Source organism: Procambarus clarkii, chromosome 1 (assembly GCF_040958095.1).
Source record: "Procambarus clarkii isolate CNS0578487 chromosome 1, FALCON_Pclarkii_2.0, whole genome shotgun sequence".
Taxonomy (NCBI): Eukaryota; Metazoa; Arthropoda; class Malacostraca; order Decapoda; family Cambaridae; genus Procambarus; species Procambarus clarkii.
The window spans coordinates 48,252,960-48,262,959 of record NC_091150.1 but is presented as its reverse complement, the minus strand read 5'-3'; the positions used below and the strand labels follow the sequence as shown (position 1 = coordinate 48,262,959).

Here is a 10,000-nt window from a genome sequence, read left to right as displayed (position 1 = left end):
CCGTTAACTCTAACTATTCTTGGCTAGTAATATAGACTAACTCAGGCCGGTTAGCACACAAAGCGAGTCACCCAAATGGGTAAATATTATTAATTAATCATTCTAGTCATTTCCCCTTATACAGCCGTCATAATGTGGCTACGATTATTACTGTCTGCTCCATTTGACAGGTGAAATTGGAGGGGAAGAAGAATAAGCACCAACAATCTGGTAGAACACGTGATATTATCAATTAAACAAGGAGTTTAATTGGTGTGATGTTTCGCGTTCATGTCTTACTCAGGTACAGTGACGTCAATCTTCATCTTACTCGGGTACAGTGACGTCAATCTTCATCTTACTCGGGTACAGTGACGTCAACCTTCATCTTACTCAGGTACAGTGACGTCAGTCTTCATCTTACTTAGGTACAGTGACGTCAACCTTCATCTTACTCAGGTACAGTGACGTCAACCTTCATCTTACTCAGGTACAGTGACGTCAACCTTCATCTTACTCAGGTACAGTGACGTCAACCTTCATCTTACTCAGGTACAGTGACGTCAACCTTCATCTTACTCAGGTACAGTGACGTCAACCTTCATCTTACTCAGGTACAGTGACGTCAACCTTCATCTTACTCAGGTACAGTGACGTCAACCTTCATCTTACTCAGGTACAGTGACGTCAACCTACTTAGGAACGTTGAGGTCAACGTACGCAAGAGTAGCCCTTACCACCCGCCACCATAAGGCTCCGTTTTTGCGTCCCCGGCGCTCTTCTCGGTCCCTGGTGGGCTAGAGGGGATGGAAGGATTGGTTAGGCACATCCAGGCATCCATCAACGGGGCGGTCGACCCCCAACCCTTTCAACCCCCCCCCCCCTCCCCCCCACCCCCCACCCCCGGCGTTTGATGAGATTTTGGCCGCTTGGCCGCGGGCAGGTGGCGTGGTGATGGATGGATGTGTATGTTATATGTAACCTCACGAACTATTATATATATATATATATATATATATATATATATATATATATATATATATATATGTGTGTGTGTGTGTGTGTGTGTGTGTGTGTGTGTGTGTGTGTGTGTGTGTGTGTGTGTGTGTGTGTGTGTGTGTGTGTGTGTGTATGACCAGTGCTGCACAAGCAGGAGGTGCTGCCAAACACCAGGAAGCATCCAAGTCACGAAAATACAGAGATCTTGATCACCACTGCAATTTTGTCCCCATTGCCTCAGAGACACTTGGTGCCCGGGGGGTAAAAGTGCTGCTAGTTTGTTGAAGGAGCTATGGTCCAAGCTAATTGAAACCACTAGAAACCCTAGAGCCGCCAGTTTCCTCTTTCAGCGCCTTAGTGTGGCGATCCAGAGAGGAAATGCTCACTGCGTCCATGGTTCCTGCCAGCCATCTGAGGAGCTGGAGGAGCTCTACAACCTGTGACAAGAAGCCTTGTACCCTACATGTAACCAGTGTTGTAACCCTTTTTGTGTAATGAAATTTTAAATAAAGTGAGTCATATATATATATATATATATATATATATATATATATATATATATATATATATATATATATATATATATATATGTAACCCATATGTAAATCCTTTTTTGTAACAAACTTCAAATAAAGTAAATATATATGTGTACATACAAAAGAATGGGGGTGGTAGAAGATAATATTAGTGTTCAGTGAGAAACCACAAGGTCTCCTCTGAATACTTTTTATTTTCTTCTCCGAGGCTATAGGTTCCCACATTGGCACCAGAGGTGGTACCCTCACAAACTTTATATATATATATATATATATATATATATATATATATATATATATATATATATATATATATATATATATATATATAGGTGACAGAACATGAATCAATGGGTACATTGCATATTTTCTCTTCTTGCTTCTGTATTGGATCGGGGTTTTGACGTGGGTAGAATGTAATTATGTGTTAATTGGCTGATGATTTCTGGTGTTGACTTTTTGATGTGTAGGGCCTCACTGATGTCGAGTTTCCTGTTGTCGCTTTATCTATCGATAATTTCTGTGTTGCTTGTAAAGATGTCTCTGGTGATGGTCTGGTTGTGTGAGGAGATTATATGCTCCTTGATGGAGCCCTGTTGTTTGTGCATTGCTAATCGCCTAGAAGGAGACGTTGTTGTCTTGCCTATATACTGAGATCTGACAGTCCCCAAGTGGGCATGTGAAGGTATTTCTACGTTGGCTTCTTTCAAGGCATTCTGGAGACTGGGAGGGAGGGAGAGAGAGAGAGAGAGAGAGAGAGAGAGAGAGAGAGAGAGAGAGAGAGAGAGAGAGAGAGAGAGAGAGAGAGAGAGAGAGAGAGAGAGAGAGGGGGGGGGGGGGTAAGCCACAAGGGTAGGACACGAGGGGAGACATGAGGGGAGGACATGACACACTCACGTTATCCTTGCTCTGACCAACCACTCATCTTCCCCCTCCCTCACCTCCTGAGATTCCAGTACCGAATCCGACCTCTCATAACCCTCTTTTAAGGCCCTCACGACCCCTTTCTCCCCCCCCCCCTCCCTCACAGACCTCCTCACCACCGTCGAGACCTTCCCCTCTCCACTATCATTCTTACAACAAGGACCTGTCTTCCTGTGGTAGTACTTCCTGTGGCAGGGCAAACAACAGTGTGTCTCTCTCTTTCTCTCTCTCTCTCTCTCTCTCTCTCTCTCTCTCTCTCTCTCTCTCTCTCTCTCTCTCTCTCTCTCTCTCTCTCTCTCTCTCTCTCTCTCTCCCTCTCTCTCCCTCTCTCTCTCCCTCTCTCTCTCCCTCTCTCTCTCTCCCACACACACACAGACACACACACACACACACACACACACACACACACACACACACACACACACACACACACACACACACACACACACACACAGATCAGGACTGACAGGGAGGATCCTTAAACAGAGGAGGACAGCGCGAGGCTTCAAGAAGACCTGAACAAACTGCAGGAATGGTCGAACAAATGGTTGTTAGAGTTTAACACAAGCAAATGTAATGTAACGAAGATAAGTATAGGGAAAGAAGGCCAGATACAGGGTATCATTTGGGAGATGAAATACTTCTAGAGTCAGAGAAAGAGAAAGACTTGGGGGTTGATATCACGCCAGACCTGTCCCCTGAAGCCCATATCAAGAGGATAACATCAGCGGCATATGCCAGATTGGCCAACATAAGAACGGCCTTTAGAAACTTGTGTATGGACTCATTCAGAACTTTGTATACCACATATGTCAGACTAATCCTGGAGTATGCAGCTCCAGCATGGATTCCATATCTAGTCAAGCATAAGATTGAACTGGAAAAGGTTCAAAGGTTTGCCACCAGAGTAGTACTCGAACTGAAAGGTATGAGCTACGAGGAGATACTACGGGAATTAAACCTCACGTCGCTGAAAGACAGAAGAGTTAGGGGGGACATGATCACCACAAACAAAATTATCAAACGAATCGATAGGGGTAGATAAAGACAGGTTATTTAACACAAGGGGCACACGCACTAGGGGACACAGGTGGAAACTGAGTGCTCAAATTAGCCATTGAGATATTAGGAAAGATTTTTTTTAGTGTCAGAGTGGTTGATAAATGGAATGCATTAGGAAGTGATGTGGTGGAGGCTGACTCCATACACAGTTTCAAGTGTAGATATGATAGAGCCCAGTAGGCTCAGGATCCTGTACATCAGTTGACTGACAGTTGAGAGGCGGGACTAAAGAGCCAGAGCTCAACCCCTGCAAGCACAACTAGGCGAGTATACACACACACACACACTGCTGGTGAAGAGAACAGGGATCCTTAAAGGGTTTTCTTGGGAGGTGGCAGACAACTAGAGAGACTGCTGCATTGTGGGAATCATTCCAAGTGAAGGTGAGAAAGTGGTTGTGACTTTAATATATACAACCCTCTAGAGAACCACAGACGACTGAGGCAAGAATTTAAAATTAGAAACCGAGCATGCTTGGATATCCTCCAAGGGGGCGACAGACACAGTTCATAGAGAGACAGCAAAGCTTCTGGAGACTTCAACCATCTGTTAAACAATGGACCCAAGAGAAGGAGATGAAACATGGAGAGTGAAACCTGTAGAAGTAGCAGAGAGGAACTTCCTGGTGCAACATGTCAGAGAGGAAACAAGGAGGAAGGGTTGTAACCATCCAGCAAGGCTAGACCCAGTCTTCACACATAATAAGATGGACATTGAAAACATTGACTATGAAATGCCATTAGGAGCCAGTGACCACTGTGCTTCAGTCTTTGAATACATAGTGACACTGACGACCAAATAAAGATGTAACCATTGGAGAGTGTAAGACAGGAGAGGAGAATACCAGGTCAGAGAATTCCTGGGGCGGATAGAATGGGGAAGAGACCTCAGAGGAAAATCAACACAGAAAATGATGGACATTGTAACGGACAAACTCACAGAAGCTGAAGAAAGATATATACAACCACTAAGGGTTAAGGGAATCAAGACGAGCATTACCCCAAGGTTCAACAGCCAGTGTCAGGGAGCAAAGAGAAAAAGCAAAATAACATAGAAGAAGTATAGAGAACACAGAACAAGTGGAAACAACAATGCATACAAAGTGGCTAGGAATGAGTACTCAGAAACTAGGAGAGTGGCAGAGAAACAGTACATGAATGACATTGTATACATGACTAGATCCCAGCCTAAACTGGTCTATAGTCATGTCAGAAGGAAAATGACTGAATGATCATGTTATCAAACTTGACAAAAGTTAGGAAGGACACACAGAAAATGATAAGGAGGTATGTGAGGAACTTGACAAAAGCTTTCGGAAAGTATTCAAGCTGGAGCCTGATTTGCCACTAGAGTTTTGAACCCAAACTGAACGGGAAATTCCACAGGAAAGCCTCACTGTAATAAGTGACACCAGAAGAAGTAAAGAAACAACTGCAGGAACTGGATGTGACAAAAGCCACGGGACCAGACAAAATATCGCCATGGGTACTAAAAGAGGCAGCTGAAGCATTGTGCAACCCACTTGTCATAATATTTATGTCCTCCCTATAAACGGGAAAACTTCCTGAAAGCTGGAAAATGGCTAATGTGGTACCCATCTACAAAAAAGGGAGAAGACAAAAACCATTAAACTACAGACCCATATCACTAACAAGTATTCCCAGCAAGTTGTTAGAGAGACTGATCTGAAGCAGGCGTGTGGAACAGGTAGAACATATAAACTTTGTCACAAGGCACCAACATGGTTTTAGTAAAGGAAAATCCTGCTTCACAAACTTGCTAGACTTTTCTATAACAAGATGACAGAAACCAAACAAGAGATAGACGGGAAGACTGCATATTCCTTGACTGTCAGAAGGCATTTGATACAGTCCCGCATGAAAGACTCCTACACAAACTAGAGAAGCCGGCTGGTGCATCAGGAAGAGTCCTAAGGTGGGTCAGAGAGTATCTCTCAGGAAGGAAGCAAAGTGTTACAGTGAGAGCCGAGACATCAGAGTGGAGAGAGAGATTACAGGTTAGGACAAGTGGAGTACCACAAGGGTCGGGTTTTAGGGCCCATCATGTTTCTAATATATATGTCAATGACCTGACAGAGGAAACTGGCTCCTTCATATCAATGTTTGCAGATGATGCAACACGGATGAGAAGAGTCAGGTCAGAATTAGATTGTGATGCATTGCAAGAGGATTTGGACACACATCAGAAGTGGTCTGAAAAATGGTTGCTAGAATTTAACCCAGACAATGCCAAGTTATGAGGATTGGAACAGGAGTGCGAAAACCAGCAAAGCAGAATATGATGAAGGGAAGACAAATTCGTCACTCAGAAAAGGAGAAAGACCCCGGGAGTGGACATAACCTGAACTATGATGCCAGAAGCCCACATTAGCAGAAGAACAACCAAATGCAAATAACATACTTACCAATATTTGTGTATCCTTTAGGAACTTGAACAAAGGAGCTTTACGGGTCCTATACACCGCAAAGGCGAGACCCACTCTTGAATATGCATCCCCAGCATGGAGCCCTTACCTGAAAAAGAACAAAGAGACACTAGAAAAGATCCAAAGATATGCAACGAGACTCGTTCTGGTGCTGAGGGGACTGAGCAATGAGGAAAGGCCGAGAGAACTGGATCTTACTACACTGGAGGAAAGGAGACATAGGAGGAACATGATAACAACATATAAGATTCTAAAGAAACCTTTCTCAATGCTGCTTTGCTCAAAGATAGTAACAGCAGAACGAGGGGTCATGGATGGAAACGGGAGACGCAAATGAGTAGTACAAACATCAGGAAGAACTTTTTCAGTGACAGAGCCAACCCCCAATCAATAGAATAGGTTAGATGAAGGAGTCGAAGCTATTTCGATTCAAAATTTTAAATGTAAATATGATAAGGCGTTGATACGGCCACTATGGGCCAGTAACTTGGTTCTTGATATTATAACCTTTTTTATAGTATCCGACCTCAAGTCGGTAGCATGCTTTCAAGGGCTGGTAGTTGTCCTATGCATAAACAAGAGGGGGATAAGCAAGACACAATTCCCTTCACCAATATATTTGCCGTTACCATTAAATAAATATATAAATAGATTATTTCTACACTTATGTACAACACTGTCTCTTTCACGCAGGATACAAATGCGTTTGCAGTGTTCACCAACTCCAGTGATTACGACGTCCCAGTACCTTATGCACTTGTACTGGACAACTCTGGCGAGTTCACCTTTTACATGGGCCAGTTCACCCACACAGTATCACGATGCACCTACACACCACCTTCGCTCTCCAGCTGCACACTGGCAGAGGTCCCAAACCAACTCAATGCAGGGGGTAGCTAACCCCTAGCAAAAGCCTCTAGTACCTTGCCAGCAGCACTTTACGCTAGGCACATCACTGAAACTGTTAATAGCTAAACTCGGGGTATGCCGATCTTCACTAACACTGCGTACACAAGCAGTTAACACTGCTTAGATCGACGGCGGCTACTTAGTCTTCTTGTGGGACCAAGCTATGGGTTCACAGACTGCCCAAGGTAAATTACCTTCCTCAGTACCACCGCCTCCACACGTCACTTCTGTAGACATAAAAACGTGATTAATTAGATGGACAGGACACTGGGGAAACCATGGGGTAACACTCGTTCAACCAGGGGAGTTGATATTGTGACATGTAGCCACAACCTAGATGGCGCTGATCTTGACACGCCACTCACCAGAGGTAATCTACATCGAACTCTCTTTCTGACTAAGGCAGGAAACCAGAACCATTCATCGCTGCCACGCCACCACCAAGAAATGATGTTGTCCACATAGAGTCCAATACCCAACCCGTTCTCGCGCTTTCGTATAGTCAATATTGACTTATTAATACGTGCATATGTGACATACTAATGTATTGTGAATATTTTAGTTTACCTTGAAAAGCTTCATAGAAAACACCGACCTTACCTAACCTTCGTAGTATGTTAAGATAAGCATCTTATTGCTTCATAATTACAATTATTACTTAACCTATTATAGGTATAGGTTAAGTTATAGGTTAAGCGCGGTCCCTGATATTATCGTCAGTATCCCAGGATATTTAAGTGGCATAGAGACCTAAACATAGTAGTGGTCCTGTGAAGTGGTCCCGTGTTGTGGTCCCGTGTTGTGGTCCTGTGAAGTGGTCCCGTGTTGTGGTCCCGTGTAGTGGTCCCGTGTAGTGGGAACCATGTTGTGGTCCCGTGTTGTGGTCCCGTGTAGTGGGACCCGTGTTGTGGTCCCGTGTTGTGGTCCCGTGTAGTGGTCCCGTGTAGTGGTCCCGTGTTGTGGTCCCGTGTAGCGGTCCCGTGTAGCAGTCCCGTGTAGTGGGACCCATGTTGTGGTCCCGTGTAGTGGGACCCGTGTTGTGGTCTCGTGTAGCGGTCCCGTGTAGCGGTCCCGTGTAGTGGGACCCATGTTGTGGTCCCGTGTTGTGGTCCCGTGTTGTGGTCTCGTGTTGTGGTCCCGTGTAGTGGGACCCGTGTTGTGGTCCCGTGTTGTGGTCTCGTGTAAGGCTTGGCTGGTAGGTGCCGCTCTCTAAGTCAACCAGCCGGTGTACGGAGGGAGCTAAAATATAAAATTCGTCAATATTTCATCTATATTTAGAAATCTCAAGTGACTCATTCACGGAAGGAAATTTTTGACACATGAGTGACAAGGGTCTCGGGACCCTCCCTACTCCCTCTCACTCTCCCAACACACTCCTCCATGTCCCTCCCATATATCCTATACCCTTCCATATCCCTTTCTTTCCTGCTATTATACATACCCCCCCCCTACACACATATACATACAAATACACACCTCTCTTCGCCAGCACCCTTCCCTCCTCTTTTTCTTCGCTACCTTGCCTTGGTTCCCCCTTACACACCTCTTACCTCTCTCTCTCTCTCTCTCTCTCTCTCTCTCTCTCTCTCTCTCTCTCTCTCTCTCTCTCTCTCTCTCTCTCTCTCTCTCTCTCTCTCTCTCTCTCTCTCTTATCCCCCTCTCCCTCACTCCTGCATCCACCTCCCCCCACACATACATACACACACACACACACACACACACACACACACACACACACACACACACACACACACACACACACACACACACACACACACACACACACACAATGCTCACCAAGAAGGGGACTTGAGAAGGAACAGAAGAAAGTGAGCTTCAAGGCAATGTACACTAACATAGATGGGATTACAAACAAAACAAATGAAATTGGAGAATGGGGTACTAGAAGAAAACTCAGACATAATAGCATTCACAGAAACAAAGCTAACGAAAACCATAACAAATGCAGTGTTTCCACAGGACTACTGTGTTGTGAGGAAAGAGAGAGAAGGAAGAGGCGGTGGTGGGGTAGCTCTGCTTGTAAGAAATGGCTGGGGTTTTGAGGAGATGGTTATTCAGGGCGGTGAAGGTTTCAGTGACTACATAACAGGTACCATAGCAACTGGAGGACAACAAATTATAGTCGAGGTCATATATAACCCACCACCAAATGACAGAAGACCCAGACAGGAATATGATAGAAACAACATGGCCACCATTAACACAATAGAGAGAGCAGCGTCTGTCGCTTGCAGGAATGGATCTGGATTACTAATAATGAGAGACTTCAACCATGGGAAGATAGATTGGGAGAACAATGACCCACATGGAGGACCAGATACAAGGAGAGCTAAGCTGCTCGCTTGGCTCTCGCGGCAACAAGGAACTTTCTAAGCCAACACATCAAGGGACCAACAAGAATCAGGGGAAGATGAACCAGCCATGCTTGATCTGATATTTACCCCAAAAAGAGTAGGAAATAAGGGAAGTTAAGTTGGAAGCATCCTTGGGAATGAGTGATCACAGTGTATTGATCTTTGAGTACCTGGTAGAGCTAGGATTTATCACCCCCAAAAAAGAACTAGGAAACAAAAGGCTGTTATTCCGAAAGGGGAATTATGAGGAGAAGAAAAGTTTCCTAAGGGATATACCATGGGACACAGACCTCAGAGATAAGTCTGTACAAGACATGATGGACTATGTCACCCAAAAGTGTCAGGAGACAGTAAACAGGTTTATCTCGGCCCAAAAGGAAAAATCCGAGAAGCAAAAGAAGAATTCATGGTTTAACAAGGTATGTATGGAAACAAAAGAACTGAACAAAAGGGCGTGGAGGAACTCCTGAAATAACAGAACACCAGAAAGCAGAGAGAGAGATACCAGAGAACCAGGAATGAGTATGTTAGTATGAGAAGAGAAGCAGAGAAAAATTTTGAAAATGATATAGCAAACAAAGCCAAGACCGAACCAAAGCAACTCCACAGTCACATCAGGAGGAAAACAACAGTAAAAAGAACAGGTGATGAAACAGAGAATGGGGGAAGGACAGGACATCAGAGAATGACAAAGAGGTGTGTGAATAATTCAACAAGAGAATCCAGGAGGTCTTAGTGAAGTTAAAACCCATTAAAACAAGGAGGTCCCT

General features: G+C 44.5%; 1 long non-coding RNA gene across 1 annotated transcript in view; it reads right to left on the bottom strand.

Moving 5' to 3' along the window:
• LOC138358441 (uncharacterized) overlaps positions 1-10,000 on the bottom strand; it is a 95,066-nt gene that overhangs the window by 43,678 nt on the left and 41,388 nt on the right. Inside the window, exon 2 of the long non-coding RNA XR_011225379.1 lies at positions 5,926-6,034. This is a non-coding gene — a long non-coding RNA (uncharacterized lncRNA). The remainder of the gene's footprint in view (positions 1-5,925; positions 6,035-10,000) is intronic.